This window comes from Haliaeetus albicilla, chromosome 5, assembly GCF_947461875.1.
Source record: "Haliaeetus albicilla chromosome 5, bHalAlb1.1, whole genome shotgun sequence".
Taxonomy (NCBI): domain Eukaryota; kingdom Metazoa; phylum Chordata; class Aves; order Accipitriformes; family Accipitridae; genus Haliaeetus; species Haliaeetus albicilla.
This window is the reverse complement of record NC_091487.1, coordinates 33,284,752-33,303,006: the sequence shown is the minus strand read 5'-3', so window position 1 is coordinate 33,303,006 and position 18,255 is coordinate 33,284,752. Positions and strand designations below refer to the sequence as shown.

The following is an 18,255-nucleotide window of genomic DNA, read 5'->3' as shown; positions in this document are numbered from 1 at the left end:
CCCCATGTTACTCCATTTGCCTGAAGAAAGAAACAAGCGTTTCATTTGCAAAGTATACATGTCTTAAGGGCTACAGGGTCTATTACTATTTGAGAACCTTCCGTCTCTCAAAGAAAATTTCATACAAGAAGTATTGCAAGAAGAGACAAGCAACCCTGGAAAAATCAGCATCTATAATGCAAGAGCCATGACTGTAGGCACACAGCATGTTACAAATCCTGTTCTCATAACTTCTTAAAAGGCTTTCATTTCATTTTTACAAGGATAACAATTTGTCAAAAGATACATCGCTATGAGAGCTGCTTCTAAATCCACATGAGAGAGAGATTTTGAGATTGAGAAGGACAGAGTTAAGTGCATTCTGTGCTTTTAGCTACTATGCCTAGTGACGTTTCATTCTTTCTTCAAAGAGCAATCTTTTGTATGGCCATCTGCACAGCAAGCGAAGAAAGCAAGAGAAGTTTTTCAAATAAGGATGATATCAGAAAAGTGTGGGTATAGCCCTAATAGCCAGATGCATACTTTGAATTCTTTGCAACTCATTATTTTTAGTTGCTCACTCAGCTTGACAATTCTAACATCATTTATATACTTGAGAGAGACTATTTGCTTACTGTAGGAAAGAACAATTTCCTAGGAACCCCAAAGAGAACTGAAACATTTCCATCTGGAATCAAGCAAGGATCTACTGCTAATAAACCTTCCAAAAGTCTTCCAAGAAATGCTTTTTTTTCCTCAGCTGTCCATTCAGTCCAAAGACACACACAAAAAGTATGTATTCTATCAATACAGCAGACTAATCAATAAATCGTTTATCAGGATTCATATTATCAATCCAAAACATAATACTGCTCAGATTGCTTCCATTCTAAGGTCTTCTGTATAGTGGTAATAAAATGAAGCTCTGCAAACAGACCATTGGTTTTATTCATCTTCATATTCTACATAAGAGCAGATTTTTACAGATATCTGAAGTTAAGACAATTCATATTTGATTTAAGTCCCACTTTCCAAACTAATATCAAACAAAAAAATGCACATTATGGATATGCAAAGATACAAGTTCATCTCTTAAAAAGCAGAGGTCTCAGATACAGATAAATGTCTAATTAATTTACAAATTATATATACTGAAGTTAACCCTTAAAAAATAATTTTAAAGCAGCTCAAGGGAAAATTCAGAAGTATGATGGAGATATTACCAGTAAAGTGCTCAGACTTTTTAGAACAAGGAAAAACGCCAACCAGAAGAAGTAGCCCTTCAATGTCCTGTACTTTGTTATACAGATAAACCTACGCTGAAATCAATTACTCATTTCCATGAAAGATTAAAAGATAACAGATCTATTTCTCTTGCCTTTGAATGTACGTTGCTCCAGTTTTAAGCTTCATTACACAGAGAATATTCTGCACAGTATTAAAATATATATATTAGACTTGACAGCACCCTACTTTGAAGCAAACAACCACCCACCACCTCAAATTTGTCTTTTTCTTATTTTTAGTGACCATTCAGCACTGGTGTGGCATTGGCTTCTTTTGCTCCACTGTACCATAAAGAGCAAACATTTAGTTACCCATCTAATATAATTCCAGGGCCCTCCTCCCTCCATTCAACCCCTTATTCTATGCACACTTTTTCCAGCTTTTCATTTTAGGATTTTCTGGAACAAGTTATCCAGCTCTGCTAATTTATAAGCGTTTATTCCTAACAGCTATTATTTACTCAATGTGTGTGAAATATTTCACATCCTGTCAGAGTGTAATAACATCATCCGGAAAGACCCAGAACATACTGCAGTGGCATTTACAGAACACTTACCTTTTATCCCTTATCATCAGTAACTTCATTGTTTCATTTAAAGTATGCAATTCTCACAAGAACCATAGAGGAAACTTTGTGAAAGGGAAGAAAAATGGAAAGTAGAGAGAAATGGAAGCTAGAAAGGAAACATCACATCTTACTCTCCCCAGAAGATACCTTGTTTTCAAATTAAGCTGGAAAAGTCTGATTATTTAGATAAAGAAACAAGAAAATGAGGAAAGGGGAGAACTAACCTGTCAATGGAGGAAATCAATCTCTGGCCAAAATTTTTTGTCCAAAGGCGCAGAAGTTAATGTTTAAGGTGAGGCATGACAGGAAATACACACCTATTAAGTCCCTTAAGAAATCCCAGGGGACTGCTAAATAAGGTTTGAAAGAGAGCAACCTGATGATTAAAGACACATACAAAGGACGACAAGATAAGAAATTATGAGAAATGCTGAAAGAACAGACAAAATTACAAAGGCAGAAAATATAGAGTGAGATTAGACAGAGTAACACACAGCTGAGACCAGGTCATGGGAATAATCCTTATCCAAGGAGGACAGCTGAACCAGTGCTACTGGTTCATTAATCAGATAAACAGCTCCAACAGCTTCCACACCTCAACATTAAGAAGGCTACTCATTGCACCTCTGTTTCACTGGCACTGAAGTCTCACTTCTTCTTGTCTCAGACATGTTTATAGGGGGACTGCTGCACTTTCTGGAAATCCTATAATATCTCTTTCCCATTTTCAGAAGAGTTTATTCAGAATAGCTTATTATAATACATTATGTCACAGTTTGGGTTCCACTTTTCTGATCCCTACTACCCCCCTCCCCAGAGTAGCTCACTGAATGAAATATAACAGATTTTTCTCCTACTGCCAGCAAAATTATGTATTTACCCCCCTTTCAGAAGAACAAGGTTCCCTTTCAAAGCCGTAACAGACATAAAATGTCACCTCTCTCTCATACCACCCTTTTGGAAGGTAGGGGATGTTGAAACGATAAGGCAAAAATGAACATGAGCCCTTACATCAAAGCTGGGCATGTCGTAAAGTTCAGACAAGCCTATGTTGTAAGAACATGAAATAAATCCACACAGTGGAGATAACATACAGAAAACTAACCCTGGATTTACTGCTTTGTCACCAGCAGGAAGTGAGCAAATGCACTCCTGTAACTCTGGCTACCAAACCGGGTCCCTACGAAACACCCAGACACTACACCTTCACATGGGTGGCTTTTATTGCTCCACCTGTGAAATTTCATTTCCTTCTGGTGCAGAGACAGGGTACATGCACAAACTATGTCAGACTACAGAGCAAGACACAACTGATGCACAAAGAAAGAGGCAGAAAATGTAATAGTTCATAGACATCATTGCCTATTTTACTCTAAAAACCTAAGTAACTGGTTTGTTATAAACTGGAAAGGAGAAGAAGTTTGTGTTACCAATTGGGCAAGATTATCCATGACATAAATCCACAAATTCAAATACCAAGGGACTTCAAATGCATACTGAGTTGATTTCAAGTCTTTTACGGAATTGCTTAAAAGATAAAAATGAAGTCTGACACACTGGCAATCCATAAAAATAGAAAGATGCATTATTATCACAGTTTTACCACTGAAGTATAACATGACCTTCAACAATTCACTTCAGGCCATTTACTTCAGCAGCAAGTGAGGGTTCACCACACCCAGCTCACGGACGTACGGGAGAGCTCAGCATCTGACAAGCATTTGTGGGACCTCAGGTGGTAGGTGCTGCTGAACACCAGGTCGGTGCTTCAGGGTTGCACAGCTGCGGTCCTCAGCCCAATCACTTCTCTGAGAGGGGGCTGTAAGGAAGCTTCACTTAGCCATCAAAGCAGTATCTGGGTTACCAGCAAAGACAACTCATTCCTGCACTTTTCCCGGTAACTAAATGGAATACGAAGAACAAATACCAAACCATACACAGTTAGCTTTTGAATGAATAACAAGACTACTTTCACAAACAAAAATGAGCCAATATTTAAAGTAACTCCAAGGTTTCAGATAAGTAATTCAAAGACATCAGCTATTACTGTTTGAAACAAGCACCTAATCACAAGCTATTTCAGCATCTTGACTATACACTGCTTCACAAGCTTCCATAGGGGACAAATATGAAATAAACAAGTGTCCAATACTACTGGAGAATTCCCAGTTTTATTTACCCAAACATCCAGAAAAACAATAAACTAGTGGCAGGGAAGAGGAAGCAGAGTTGCAAACATGTTCTTACCATCCCCCTAAGAGCAATGCAGCAGCACTGTTACTGCACTCTAAGGACAACAGGATCAAGCCTTACCTCAGCCCAGACCTGCAAACTCTCATGCATAAGCAGTCATTTCTATAAGAAGAATGAATTAGAAGATTTATACACAAGTACCTAGAAGTAGGATTGGACACGCAGGCATCTGGAACCATGAAAAAGGAGTTTACAAGGTCCATCATAGGCACTTATTCTCCCACACCAAAACATAGCACTGTCTCTTTCACAATAACCACCAAAAAAAAGCAGTTTTATTTGACATGACAAAGTCCAATATGTATGTGTATATACATATTATGTATAATATATATATACACATACATACACATTTTTTCTTTTATGGAAAAAAGTAAACAGAATCAAGACACTTCTTAGCTGACAGACATTATCTTTGAAGTTTTCTTTTTAGGAGGTTAAGACGCATGATTTTTAAAGAAAAAAAATTTAAAAGCTACCAGTCTAAAATATTTTAACTGCACACTTCTTGTCCCCTGAAATGAAACATTGTCTAGCAACTGACCAGAACCTGAAACTGGTTGTCTTTTATGTAATTTGTCTGAGGATCTGAAGGTGTCCTATACATAGCTCACATCTACTAGATTCCTGAATCAAGTTATAGGCATTTTGGATTCTTAACCCTTTAAGGGCTGGCATATTAATCTTCTGTTATATAAGGGCTTTGAGTTAAAATATCATCTCAGACACCCAGGTTTTATTTTAAGATGTTAAATGTCATATTTGAGATCCCATTAAGGCATTAAAAGTAAGTTACAGGTCCCAACTTCGTCCTGAGAAATTTCACAGATCAATGAATTCTCTTACCTTCACAAAGCTTTCTCAAGAGCCACACCCATGCAACTGATCCCCTGGGCTGAGGACAAGAACCTTCCACAATTCAGTATTACCTTGGTAAGTTGGGTCATGCAGGGACGGTGGTGTGCCAAGATGTGTAAATGGGACGTAACCCGACAGACATAGCTAGAATCACCTAACGTGGTACAGTCACAAAATTGTATTGCCTTATTCCCGACTCACATAAAAGCTATTTCTGTTCATGCTTTTTAATACTGCTTACTGAAGTAATGCCATTACTATTTTGTGAAACACTACAATGCTCTGATTCATGCCCTCAGGGCTTCAAACTCTTTCCACTGACTGACAGGAAATGTGGACACCTCAGGTCAGGGGACAATCAGGTCCCTGAAGCAGACAGCATCAGCTCACAAGAGTCAAGGCAAGGCCTGACATAAAAGACTCTAGTTTTAAGCCCAGACTGAACCACAAATGCAATTTGTGTCTAACTGCAGGTTAATTAACAGCTTTGTAAGATACAACCAATCACCACAAGAAAAATCCTTAATCTTAGATTTGGGTATTTCAAGAATAGACTACATACCATAACTATAGTCTTAGCATCTGAGAAACGTATGTCACCTAGTCCCATAGTTACATAATAAAGGAATGTCTGAAACCTACCTAAATACATAGGAGGTAGAAAAGTAAAGCAACTCCACGGGAAAAAGCATGCCTAGCTGTTCTCTTCAAGTCCCAATGAAGTCAACTACAGACTTTTCTTTCATTTCCATAGGAGTTAAATTAAGTCAGAATCTTCAAAAACCACACTTCAATCATGGATTTCTGTATGCGTATTTCAGGCCCTGGTAAACTGAAAGTGATCTGAATACCATACCTTAAAGCAACCTCAGTCTGCTACTGTAACACAGCCAAACTAGTTTGTCATCCAGAAAAATTATTAAAAACATGTAACTATTCAGTCTTGGTTACATTTTTCAAATACAGAACATACTACATTACCAGCGATGTGGGAAGTATCCAGCACTTCACATGCTGTTGAACCATTCTTTGCTCCTCTGACAGTCACTTCCGAACAGCTGCAAATACATACAGGCTACAGTAAAACCGATGTTTTCAAAATTTAAATGAACAATTGTCACATGATTTCAATTCTGTCAAGTTGGAGTTTTACTAAAACCAGCCAAGAATAATCCTTCCCCAAACAACATACTGAAAGTGTGTTTATACTGAAACTGAACTTCTGTACTGATCAAGACACAAATAAATAGTTTGGGAACAATTTAAGATGGCTCAGAAAAACATCCGTTAGGAAAATTTCAGGTCTAGTAACCAAGAACTCCATTCCACCTGTGAATGCCTGACCTCACTCAGCTGTCTGCTTATAAAACAAAGGGCAAAGAACAAAACAAAGCCTGCTATGTTTGATACTCCCTCTCAACTAGTGAGCATCTACATTTACAAGCAGCTATTTCCTTTCTACATCTCCCAAAACAAACAAAAAAGCTAATCTTAACACAGCTTTTCTCCTGAAGAGAAGGTGTGTGAGAACTGAAAAAGGGGACCTCCAGAGGTTCCATCCAAGCTCAGCTGTTCTGTGATTCTGTGATCTTCTCACGTTTTGTATTTTAAAGTCAGATTGTTTTGTTCAGGCAATCACTTTGGTGTACGTATAGATTTTAAAATGACAAAACTAAGTTGTAAATTCTGAGTTTCAACACCTTCCTTTAAATCTGTCCTTAAGAGACTACAGGCAGCTGAATACAAGTTATTCTGTTGGTCTTGCACAGTACAAAGACATCAGGCACTTTTTTTGTCTCTCTGAACCTCATAACATGCATTCAGTTAAGAAAAGTGGCAAAGGCCACAGGTGCAGAGCCCATCTGCAGTGGCTGCCTATCAGCAAGGAACTGATGGCCACCAGGAAGCCAGTAAGAAGTCCCTTTGCATTGCCAGGCACAAGTGGAGCACATCTCCTCTGAGCATCAATCCCTTCTCCGGTGCATGCTGCCTGAAAGACTAAGGCCCCAATACAGAGTCCTACAGAATAACAAAGCATGTGCTGTTAGAAGGTAGAGTTGACTGTTAACCTACAGTGGACAAACTCCCACCCCACAAAACTAACTGGAATGTTTATATTATTGAAGTCACAAAGGTGCTAACAGACTTGTCACTAACCTCTGGGCATATCAGAACATTCGGACACTTTTTATTACAGTGTCAGGAACCTGCCATACAAGCTCAAGAAAATAAATGAACTAACAGGAACTCACTCTGAGTAACACTCATCTGTCAATAATTAATCATATATAGAAAGAAAGAATATGATCAAAGAGGATGACCTGAACATTGTGTCTCTTTCAATGAAGAGAGACAGTTGTTATGCTCAGATCATGGCCCACAAAGGCAAACAATTCAAGAGTAAGCTTATGAACATCCTAGAACTTCTATTAATTACCAAGAGGGAGTTTCCAAGTGTGGATTGCATATGGCCAAGTGTTTGTTCTTCCCCTCCTCCAAAATATACTAGCAAGTGGAAAGGTAGAAATAGAAGTTAAACACTTTCCAATTTTGCACTTCAACAATGCTGAAAAAATTGTAGGCAAACTTAGGGAATTAATGGTTTGGTTCTGTGAACCAGTAATTGTAAGATACAAGAGTGTTTTCTAAAACAACCTGCATGCATAGCACAGAATTGCCTATGAAAAGGAGACCCACACCCAAAAGGTATAAACAACAAACTTGTTGGCCAGCACAGCTACCAAGAAGAAATTTTAAGTATTTATAAGCTCTTTTTTGCAGATAAATTGTGGGCAAGTACAAATTTTGTAAAAGTTACATTTCCAATTTTACCCTATGGTGATGCTTCAAGCAAAAGGAATTGCTTCCACAGCAGCACAACTTTATTCATGATTTAACCAGGTTTATTTTGGTTCAGTTTAGCTGGAGTAGGTTAACTTCTTATACTGAAACCTAATTCAAAACAAGTTTATTATTTATTACTGATACAGGTTTAACTCAACTAGTTCACACAGAGACAAGACAAACTGAACCTACCCAGAAAGCTGTTTTGCAAAGTCTCTTCATCTGAAGTGTTTTATACAGATACATATAATTTGGTGGTTTCCCCCATTATTACACATCTGGCTGTAATTACACCACATGAGTTTTACGCTACTTGGAAACTTCACAGATAAAAATCACATGCAATCTCTAAGAAAAGATAATGAAGGGAAAGCATCTGAAGTTTACCACACAAGATAGTCAAGGCAGGGAAGTAAAACAAAACAAAAAAACCTCCACCACTCCCAAAAAGGCTCTTGGAGCTGGCACTGCTCTCCTGTCTACAGCAAGACTAGAACAAAGTTTAAAGGGCAAGAAAGAAAAAGTTTAGCTTTTAGTGCTGGACTTTAATCCGTATCAGCTCATGACAGTAAAAGTTTTAATAACTGTCGTGGTTTAACCCCAGCCAGCAACTAAGCACCACGCAGCCGCTCACTCACTCCCCCCCCATCCAGTGGGATGGGGGAGAAAATCAGGAAAAGAAGTAAAACTTCTGGGTTGAGATAAGAACGATTTAATAGAACAGAAAAGAAGAGACTAATAATGATAATGATAACACTAGTAAAATGACAACAGTAGTAATAAAAGGATTGAAATGTACAAATGATGCGCAGGGCAATTGCTCACCACCCGCCGACCGACACCCAGCCAGTCCCCGAGCAGCGAAAAAAAACCCTGCCCCCCCCTTCCCAGTTCCTAAACTAGATGGGACGTCACATGGTATGGAATACACTGTTGGCCAGTTTGGGTCAGGTGCCCTGGCTGGGCATGAGAAGCTGAAAAATCCTTGACTATAGTCTAAACACTACTGAGCAACAACTGAAAACATCAGTGTTATCAACATTCTTCACATACTGAACTCAAAACATAGCACTGTACCAGCTACTAGGAAGACAGTTAACTACATCCCAGCTGAAACCAGGACAATAACTCATGTTCATAACCACTGGTAAGAATTCTGCACCACTGAGCAATCTTAAATGCTCATAAATGCTCCTGTTTTATTAAGGAAATCAAAATGTTACAGGTCAGAAATGTCTAGATTTTTTCCTTTGGGGCTACTGTCATTGCACTAACTGTAATCTACACTAAAAGTCAGAAGCTCACAACATTAAACACACACATATATAAACCTAGGTCTTCCAAGCATCGAAATCCAATATAAGTGCTATCTTGTAAAGCACAGAGCCCACCCTTCCAGAAACATTACAGTCCAAACTGCTCCCAGACCTGCAGCGCTCCAGCGCAGCCAGGAATCCTTTCCCAACACTATCTACCAAAGAAAAATTATGAAAGGGAAAGAAGGAACACATGATATTCTTGAGCTAACCTACAGTCACACAATCCCATTTGCAAAGGAATTAGTATCTTTTATACTTATGACAAAGAAGCCCCACGGCATTGTCTGTGTCGAAGACCTCAGGTGCAGAGGATGTCTGCCTAAGCTTAAGATGGAAAAAAACGCACTTTAATGTTCAACTATGAGCTCCAGAGTGTCACAACGAACAACACATGCCAAAAAGTCAGGTGGGCCTCCAGCAAATGCATACTGGAGAAAGAAAAGGGACTACCAGAAAAAGATTTTTCAGGATGGAGGGAGGGTACTGGAAGTTTTGAAAGAGTTTGAATACAATGATTTTGTAAAATGGTCTGGTCTCTTTTGTCCCCTCAATTACCCAGTGAGTACATTTCACGACTTTATTTCTGCTGTATATAGCCTCAGAAACGCATTTGCTTCCTGAGAAACCATCATTCATTTCTGTGATAGCAGCTTACTCAGAGGAGGGGAGGAAAAAAAAAAAAAGGCAGTAAGAGGCAATGTCCTTCCCCCCACCCCCTCTAAAACCAGAGTTCCCCCCTTCACATCACAGTCTAAATGTTCAATGACATCATTTGGGCAGGAAAACCAATAGTCCTGTCTCCTGTTAACATACTTCTTGGTTTGAATTGTTGTTAGTATTTTGCTCTCCTTTTCTCCAAGTTTGAGAAATTTCTCTGGGATACATAAAAAACAGGTTTAGCTGTTCCCTATTAAAGATTTGTATAACCAAGGAATGCTACACAAGAAGCAACAGGTGATGTTTATTAGCACTGTTACTAGATTTACACTAGTGTGTGCATCCTGACTCTGAAGAACAGTCAAACCAACAGCCTAAATTTAAACACGCTTCTATACAGTTAACACAGCACTGCCTGCTGCAGTCGTATGCAAAAGTGTATTAATGAATTCACTGGCATATCTGGCTACAATACAAATTAATGCCAAGGCTTTTTAGTTCATCCATTTTTCAAATCCCCAACATCACTAGAGACTGCCAATCAAGGACTAAGCAAATTGAGTGTTCTCGTGAAGGACTTGATTTGTCTCTGTACACACATTAGCTATAGCACTCCTGTTTGGTTAAAAACAGGAGGAAACAATTTGCCTTACCATCACATTATCCAAACACAGCCTTCCAAAACTGTGATTAAAACACTTTGTACAACCTTGGCAATGTTAACTTACCAGCTGTACACTGGAAAGGAACATTAAGTTACAAAGGAAGAAAGAGAACAAATGCACTATCATTTAGACAGCATACGTCCCCCCAAAACAGACCAACAGCTACTATTTTCCAGAGTCAGCATTTCACAGATTTTATTCATAATAAAACAGAAGTCATCTTATCCCATACCATTTTAAAAACTGCATTTTTTTAAAAAAAGGTATTTTTAAGTTCTCCAAAATGTACCCTTTAATCTACTAACAACAGTACAAACACAAGAAGTATCTATTGATTAATTCATCTTATTTAAGAAGTGAACTTCCAGTGTAAGTAGCCTGGACTAGCATAATGAAAAAATATTCAACTAGGCGGGGAAAAAAAAAAACAAAACCCTTCATACTGAGGATTTTATAAATAGCTTATTTTTATATTATCCTCTCCATCTAAAAATCCCACATGCACACAAAAGTGAGGTGATCTGAATATAGACCTAGAAGAAAAAAACACAGAATATTTCTCTTTGGGCCTTCTGTAGCACACGTCATTGTGTCATCATCACACTTCCCTGACTTCAGATGTTCAGATTCAGACCATGTATAGAGGGACACTCAGAAACTTGAAGATAAATGAAATGGAAATGCGAAATCAACATAAGCAAGTTAACAGCAGCTTCCATCACCACAGCAAACACTCTTACTCAGGGGTAAAACACCCCTTACTTTCCATTGCACAATTCTTCACAGACCTTTTTCCACCTGGAAATTCCTACACCTGGAGAAGCTATCACAAAATGGTGACTGGGCTAACTTCCAAAACAGTACTTTCACTCCACTCTAGAAATGTCATGGTATTTTTTATTTTCATTGATTTATCTCAGTGCATCTTTAAAGGTGCCGTCCAACTTTTAAGGCATATTCTTAAAGAAAATCAAGAGTACGGACAAGGGAAATTAGTGTGGCACGACTACACCATAACCGTATTCTCCCAGGCAGAAAGGCCCTAAACCACTTAACTGAAAGAGACCTTTTTCAAGTAATTTATCAAGCAGACTACCATCAACCCCACAGGGGATCATTCTTCCTAGGGGCAAGAAACTGTAAAATTATATTTCACAGAGGGTGGGGGAAAAAAATCCCAACTCACCATTATGATTGTTCACACCCATAAACTACCACAAGTATTTCTTTCGTATTCATTACTTCAAAAAACACCATGTTTGGAGTTTTTAAAGCCCCATTAAAATAGCTAACTACACTTACAGAAAAATTCAGGAGTTAAAGGGTGCTTGGAAGCTACAGATGTGGAAGAGAAACCTGTGACTTGCTAACTCAACGCATCACCAGCAACGTACAACTTCCCTGCCCTCTGCTTATTCCTCTCTTAAAAAATAGACCGCAGGTCAGAGGCCTCCTCTACAGTTAGATGCCGCAGCTTTGATCGGATATCATAATCAAAAGAGAATCAAGTTACCACATTGCCATGTTCCAGCATTTCAGGACAGAAAAGGAAAAGGTCCTGTCTGCCTCAGCAACGTTAAGTACAGAGGGATGCCAGATGATCCCCATCACATGAGCAACAACTCTTAAAACTCTTAAGAGAGGCATCATGGGTCTGTGGAGCCTGTTCAAGCAATGAAAAGCAGTAACACTAGTTCTGACTCACAAAAGGAAAACAGCCAAGCTGAACACATCCTAAAAGACTGCTTATATTTAAAGATAGAGGGATTTGCAAAGTGATGCAATTCCTAAGACATAAACTCCTCGGTTTGAACTTCAGACTTCAGCAGCATCGCTGCAACACGAGAGGATAAAGAAGACAGATGTTGTAAGTTTTACTTTCCCATTAGCAAACCCAGTTCAAACAGAAGGCAGGGAAGGCAGCGGTGGCTGTTTCACCAGACCGCCAAGGTTACTCCTAAAACATTGCGTGGGAAGGAGACCACCAGATCCGCTTAACGTTTGCTGGCCCGTTTTCCGCTGCTCCTCACCACCCGGAGGGCCTCCCCAGGAGGAACGACGGGGCAACGACCACCGCCGGGCTGCACCAGCGGCTCCCGCCGGCGCCCAGGCTCTGGGGCCGGTGCCAGAGCGAAGCCTCCCGCTACGGGGGGGGGGGGGGGCTGCAGGGCCGGGACCCGCACGGCCGCCCCGCTCCGACGGCGGGGGAAGGAGGGCTCCGCTGCCAGACGCACCGCTCGCCTCAGCGCAGCCTCCCGGCGGACGGCGCTCCGCGCCCGCGGAGCTCGGCGGGCTCCGGCCGCCGCCGCCGCCGCCGCCCCGCCGCGCGGCCCGGGAACGGCCGCCTCCCCTCGAGAGCGCAGACCCGGCCGCCTCGGCCCGGCACCCCCCGGGGCGGCCAGGGCGCTCCCGGCGCCGGGGTCGAGGTCGAGGCGGGGGACGCCACTGTGGAGTCAATCGCGAACTCGCCGCCCCGCTTCCTCAGAGCGCTCCTCCCGCGGCCGCCGCGGCAGCCGGCGGCCCCAACGGGGCGGGCGCGGCTCCGCCACCGAGGGAGCCGGTGGGTACAGCCCGCCCGCCCCACGGCGACCGCGACCCGCAGCACGGGGGCTGCCGCCCGCCACACCTACCTCCCCGCCGGCTCGCCTCGCCTCGGCTCCTCTCCTCACCTCACCGCAGCGGCGGGGACCCGCGCGGGGTGCCGTGCCGTTCTGTGCCGTGCCCCGCGGCGGCGGCCGCCGCGCTGCCAGCGCCGAGGCGTGAGGGCGGCCCCACGTGCGCCGGCTGCGCCAATCGGGGCCGCCCGCGGGCCGCCCCCCGCCCCCGCCGCCGCCGCCGTCCCGGGCCGCCCGCGAACCGGCGGCGGGGCGAAGCGGAGCGGTGGCAGCAGCCAGGGCAGGAAGCTGGTTTGGGAGGCAGGAGGAAATCAGCGCGTTGGGACGGCTGTGTGGGGTGGCTGGAGGGGAGGGAACAGAGAGACCCCAAACGCTGCTGACGGCGGGCCGGCCGCCGCTTCCGCGCCCGCGGGGCCGCCGCGCAGCCGGACCGGCGGCTGCTCCGCACGGCGAGAGCGCACGGCGGCGGCGGCGGCGGCCGGGGCAAGGGGGGGGGGGGCCGGATTCCGCCGCGCCGCCGGGAGCGGGCGCTGGGCGGGCGGGAGCGCCCGGGTGGAAAGAGTTCAGGCGGGCAAACCTCCCGATGAATTTACGAAGCGTCGTTCGGGCTCCGGCGTGAGCCTTGCCGCGCTCAACGTGCCGAGGAAAGCAGAGACGCGTTCACGCCCTGTCACGGAAAGCCCGCCGCGTGGGAGCCGGGTCTGGCTCTTCCAGAGGGCCCGAAGGTTCCGCGGGACAGCCGGGGCCGGCAGGTGCGGGGCCGGCAGGTGCGGGGCCAGCAGGTGCGGGGCCGGCAGGTGCGGGGCCGGGCGCGTCAGCCCGCCCTGAGCCTCCCCGAAGGCGTCACGTTCTGCCAAAGCGTCAGGCTTCAAGTAAATCGTGACAGAGGGCTGTTAATCCGCGCTCCGGGGGTGAGGCGGGCAGCAGGTTCTGCTCGGGCACTTTCTACTCGGGGCGCTGGGCAGATGTCCGGCTTTGCGCCACGCTGCTGGAACTGCTGTGGCTTCGCTAGGGCGGTACCGGCAGTGCCAGGCTTGAAAACAGCAAGGTGGTTAGAAAATAAACATTCCTAACACAGCAAAATATTTTTGTACTTTCTTTTACAACGTTGGATTTGTATACGCTGCGTTTTTGTACGATTGTCAACGTGAATCGTAGTTAGTACGTTTTCCGTCAGTTAATGGAAATGTGAAAGTTGATTGTTTGCTCGGCGTGGGCGTGTTCTGATCCCTTCATTTAATCTAATGGTTGTTGATGTTACGCAGCGGCACTTGTTTGCTACCGCCTCAGTTTTTCAGTCCATTGCGCTCAGTTGTATTGCTGCGCCTTTAGATCTCTCTTAAAAATGCTCTGAAATCCATTCAGTGACTCATATTAGTTTCAATAAATTTTGCATGGGTGTCGTGGAAACGGGCCAATCCACTTCTGTTGGAGGCAACAGCCTCCCACAAATGCCTTGCTGCCTCCCCATCTCATATATATAGAAGTTCGGCCCCCAGTGGCCTTCAGTTTTCCCTGTATATTAAAATTAAGTTTCCAACAGATAGATCCCTTTTTTGTGCGAGGCTAGTTGCCCATAGAGTTGAATGTCTCCAGCATCCATGGACTTCTGGCCAGATGCAGAGCCATGAAAAGAATAGGGAATAGAGGCCCCAGTTCTGAAAGGCAAAGCTGGAAACAAGGTTTCTTTTTTCTGGGTAATCTGAGCCTTGAGACCTTCAAAAAGTTCATCACCACCTTTTTTAGAAAGATAATCTTGGGAACATCCAGATATGTGATCCATTTTTATCTACTATCTAAATACCAAGTCTTTTTAAATGTCATTTTCTAACTTCTCTGCAACCATACACACTAGTAACACTGAAGCTGAGATGGTCATTTATTTGCCTGATTCCAGAAACCAAGAAGAAAAATGCATTCAGGAACAGTAAAAAATGACACTTTTAAGCCCTTCAACCCTTTATCCCATATTTCTTCTTTTAGTTCTAGTGTATTTTGGTGGTTTTGGTTTTTTTCAGGGTCTTTTTTTTTCTCCTTTTTCCCCCCTGTAGGTTCTCTGAAGGCAATATATTTCAGATAAGTATAGAACTTGAAGTCCAGCTTTTATTTTTATAGCTACCCAAACCTTTCAAATGTGTCTCATTTTTGCTTCCATCATCTTTTGAAGTGATAGTATTTAATTTTAGTAAGTCGTTTGTTGCTACTAGAAATGCTAAATTATACTGGTGGACTTTGGTTTATATTTAAGCATATAGCCTGTCATTTACAATGACTTGTACTGTTCTGGTAAAATGTCTTCTTCAGTGTCCTTGGGCTTGTCAGGCTGAGTGACATGCTTGTGCTCAGCCATTGTTCTACGACTGGATAAATTTATTATTTAGACAGCGCACCAAAACTGTCCGGCAGACTTCGGCCTTCATGCCAAATGGGTCTAGGCAAGCAAGTGGGTTTACACATGTAAGTAGCTGTAAACAACACAAAAAAGATGTGTCAGTCAACCATGATTTGAGTTCCTAAGGGGTCTGACAAGTAATATCTGCTGGATTTAAATGAATAAATTTGAGAGATTAATGCCTACAGCAGTATGCCAGAGTCCTTCCCAGAGCTTACCGTCTTCATAGTAGAACAGGACATGTTTGTGTTTCTCCTACCTCAATCCATAGTCTGTTATCTCAGTACAAATTAACCTCACCTCTAACCTAAACGTTCTTGCAGCAATCTCTCTGGCCAGGAAGCAGAGCTTAAACCTGGGAAGTGATACTCTCTTAAGCCATTTTAACTAAATCTACCAAAGCACATCTCTGAGAGCCATAGTGTTTGCAGGCTTGAGATCTGAGAAACAAACTCTGAGCTTGCCTGTGGGATCAGGAGGGAGGATTTTGAAACGATCACTTTCCATCAGTTCCACCGCAATAGAGATGAAATAGAGATATTGGTGTTTTTCTGGACCTGAGACTCGTCTGAGTTTTCAAAAGCAAAACCTAGCCTTTGCTCCAGGAGCACATGAGACTGTGGAAATGGCTTGTGTGCAAGACACTTAAAATTATATTTCAGATAATAAACTGCTTCCAAGAAATACGACTTCAGAATTTAGGCTAAGTAATATCATGCAGGCCTGGAGAGCAGGAAATCTATTACAGCTATGCAGTTGAACCACCAGAGAGCCTAGGAGTGTCACTGATAAACAGCTTGTTAAAGGACTGATGAGCAGGATGTCAGCCGTCCATCACAGCACTAACTATGCAGGACACCCGGGAAATAATGTTCAAACATAATATTTAAAGATATGTAGCATAAACTGAATGCACCGGGCTGCTAATGACAAGTGCTGGCGTTCATGCTTAGTGCATAGCTAAAGTCACTAGCCAATTTAAATGTATTACAGATACAAGACAGAGGTAATCACTCATGAGAAAGTGAATGATACAATGTACTGATGAACTATATGGAGAGGGGAGCTGTATCCTGGACTTTGGATTTCTCAGGCTGCAGTGCTGTGGGAGCTGGAACTGTGTTCTGCTGTCACCGACGTACGGTACTCCTCTTGCTAATTGTGCTAGCCCTCAGATCAGGAAACCCCACACGGCAAATCCAGGCCTGTGATTAAAAGTAATTGGGTGAGTCAGGGGACTCAGTGGATGGCAGGGGCAGGCTCTAGAGCAGCCGGTGTTCCCATTGCCAGCGGGAAGGCAGCCAGCCTCAAAGAGTCAAGAGGTGGGGTCTGTGGAGAGCTGACAGCAGAAGGGTTAGAACCTTGTGCAACGTAGGTAAAAGTGGAAACTAGTCCTCTCTGATGAGCGGCACGTATACTGCAAAACTACAGCATATCACCAATGTGTCTTCTGAAGGACCATAACTCTGTTTTTCTTTTTGCTTCGGAATGAAATACGCACTATTGGTTTTTCTAACAATGAAAGAATGCTTCCATATGTAAGAAAGTAAATGGACAGAATTGCACCTGTATTTTTTTAAAAAATACAAATAAGTGTTTATCATAAAAGTATACTTCCCATCACCCTTGCTGAGTTTCTTCCGGAAGTGCTCAGTATTAGCAAGTGTTGCTTAACAAAAAGAAATTTGGTACAGTCTGGTCCACAGAATTAATATGATTTACTAATGTTTGCAAGAAAAGCAGTATGCATCTACGCGCTGCAAAATCAATAAGTCTATATTAATAGATACAGACTTTTTGGTGATATTAAGGTCATTTAATAATTGCTCCCACCCCTTTGTTACCCATGGAGGGAGCATTCGGGAATTCTGCACTTCTTCCAGCAGCAGAAAGTATTGGCAGGTACCACAGGAAGCATTCCTTCTCTATACTCTTTTGGAGTCTTCCTTTCCCACATAATAAAAAGCACCCCAAATAATACCTTCTTGAAAGTATTCCTTCTATGAGGCTGAAAGAACAACCAAAAGGATTGAGGCTGGGAAGCAAGTCAGGCTGAACGAACACCACTTTATAGGAAACAGCCTCTATACGGGATATTCCACAGCAGGATCTATAGGACATGTAAAGGAAAGCAAGCATTTCATTGAGGCACTCTCATCTGACAGAACCATAAAATAAGAGCAGGAAGCTTCAATACTTCAAAATACCAATAAAAGTCCAGTATGTAGAGGATGCTGTTCCACAAGATTGTTTTAAGACAGAGAAAATGAAGCACCACAAAAAAGTGAAATAATATTTCATCATAATTTTTCTGTTCACTGTGTTTCTTCACTAATATCTTCTGGTGTTTATTCATTTCCTGTTTACATTAAAAGTAATATCCCTAACTGCAAACTCAGGTCTCCTCTAAGCCTCATCTCCAATTCAAAATTAAAATGTTTAATTAAGTATAAGCACTGTCCAAAAGAAATAGCCCTTAATTCAAATTTAATTAAGATAACATCAAGAGATATATGTATGTGTCTATGTGTGGAAAACCCAAATCCCAAATTACTGGCATACATTAGAACCGTCCAACTTCCTAAAATGAAGGTACTGGAGCTTGTTGTCACAGAAGGTGCATGGACCAGGTGTCGTGGTTTAACCCCAGCCAGCAACTAAGCACCACGCAGCCACTCACTCACTCCCCCCCATCCGGTGGGATGGGGGAGAAAATCGGGAAAAGAAGTAAAACTCCTGGGTTGAGATAAGAATGGTTTAATAGAACAGAAAAGAAGAAACTAATAATGATAATGATAACACTAATAAAATGACAACA

General features: G+C 42.6%; 1 protein-coding gene across 3 annotated transcripts in view; it reads right to left on the bottom strand.

Moving 5' to 3' along the window:
* Positions 1 to 13,250, bottom strand: part of STXBP6 (syntaxin binding protein 6) — a 119,017-nt gene extending 105,767 nt beyond the window's left edge. The window contains exon 1 of one of the 3 annotated variants that reach the window (XR_011324760.1): positions 13,061 to 13,220. The gene's annotated coding sequence lies outside the window, so the exon portion shown is untranslated. Of the gene's footprint in view, positions 1 to 13,060 lie in introns of all 3 variants that reach the window. The other 2 variants (XM_069784071.1, XM_069784067.1) reach the window with 2 other exon arrangements.
* Between the last annotated feature and the right edge of the window lie 5,005 nt (positions 13,251 to 18,255).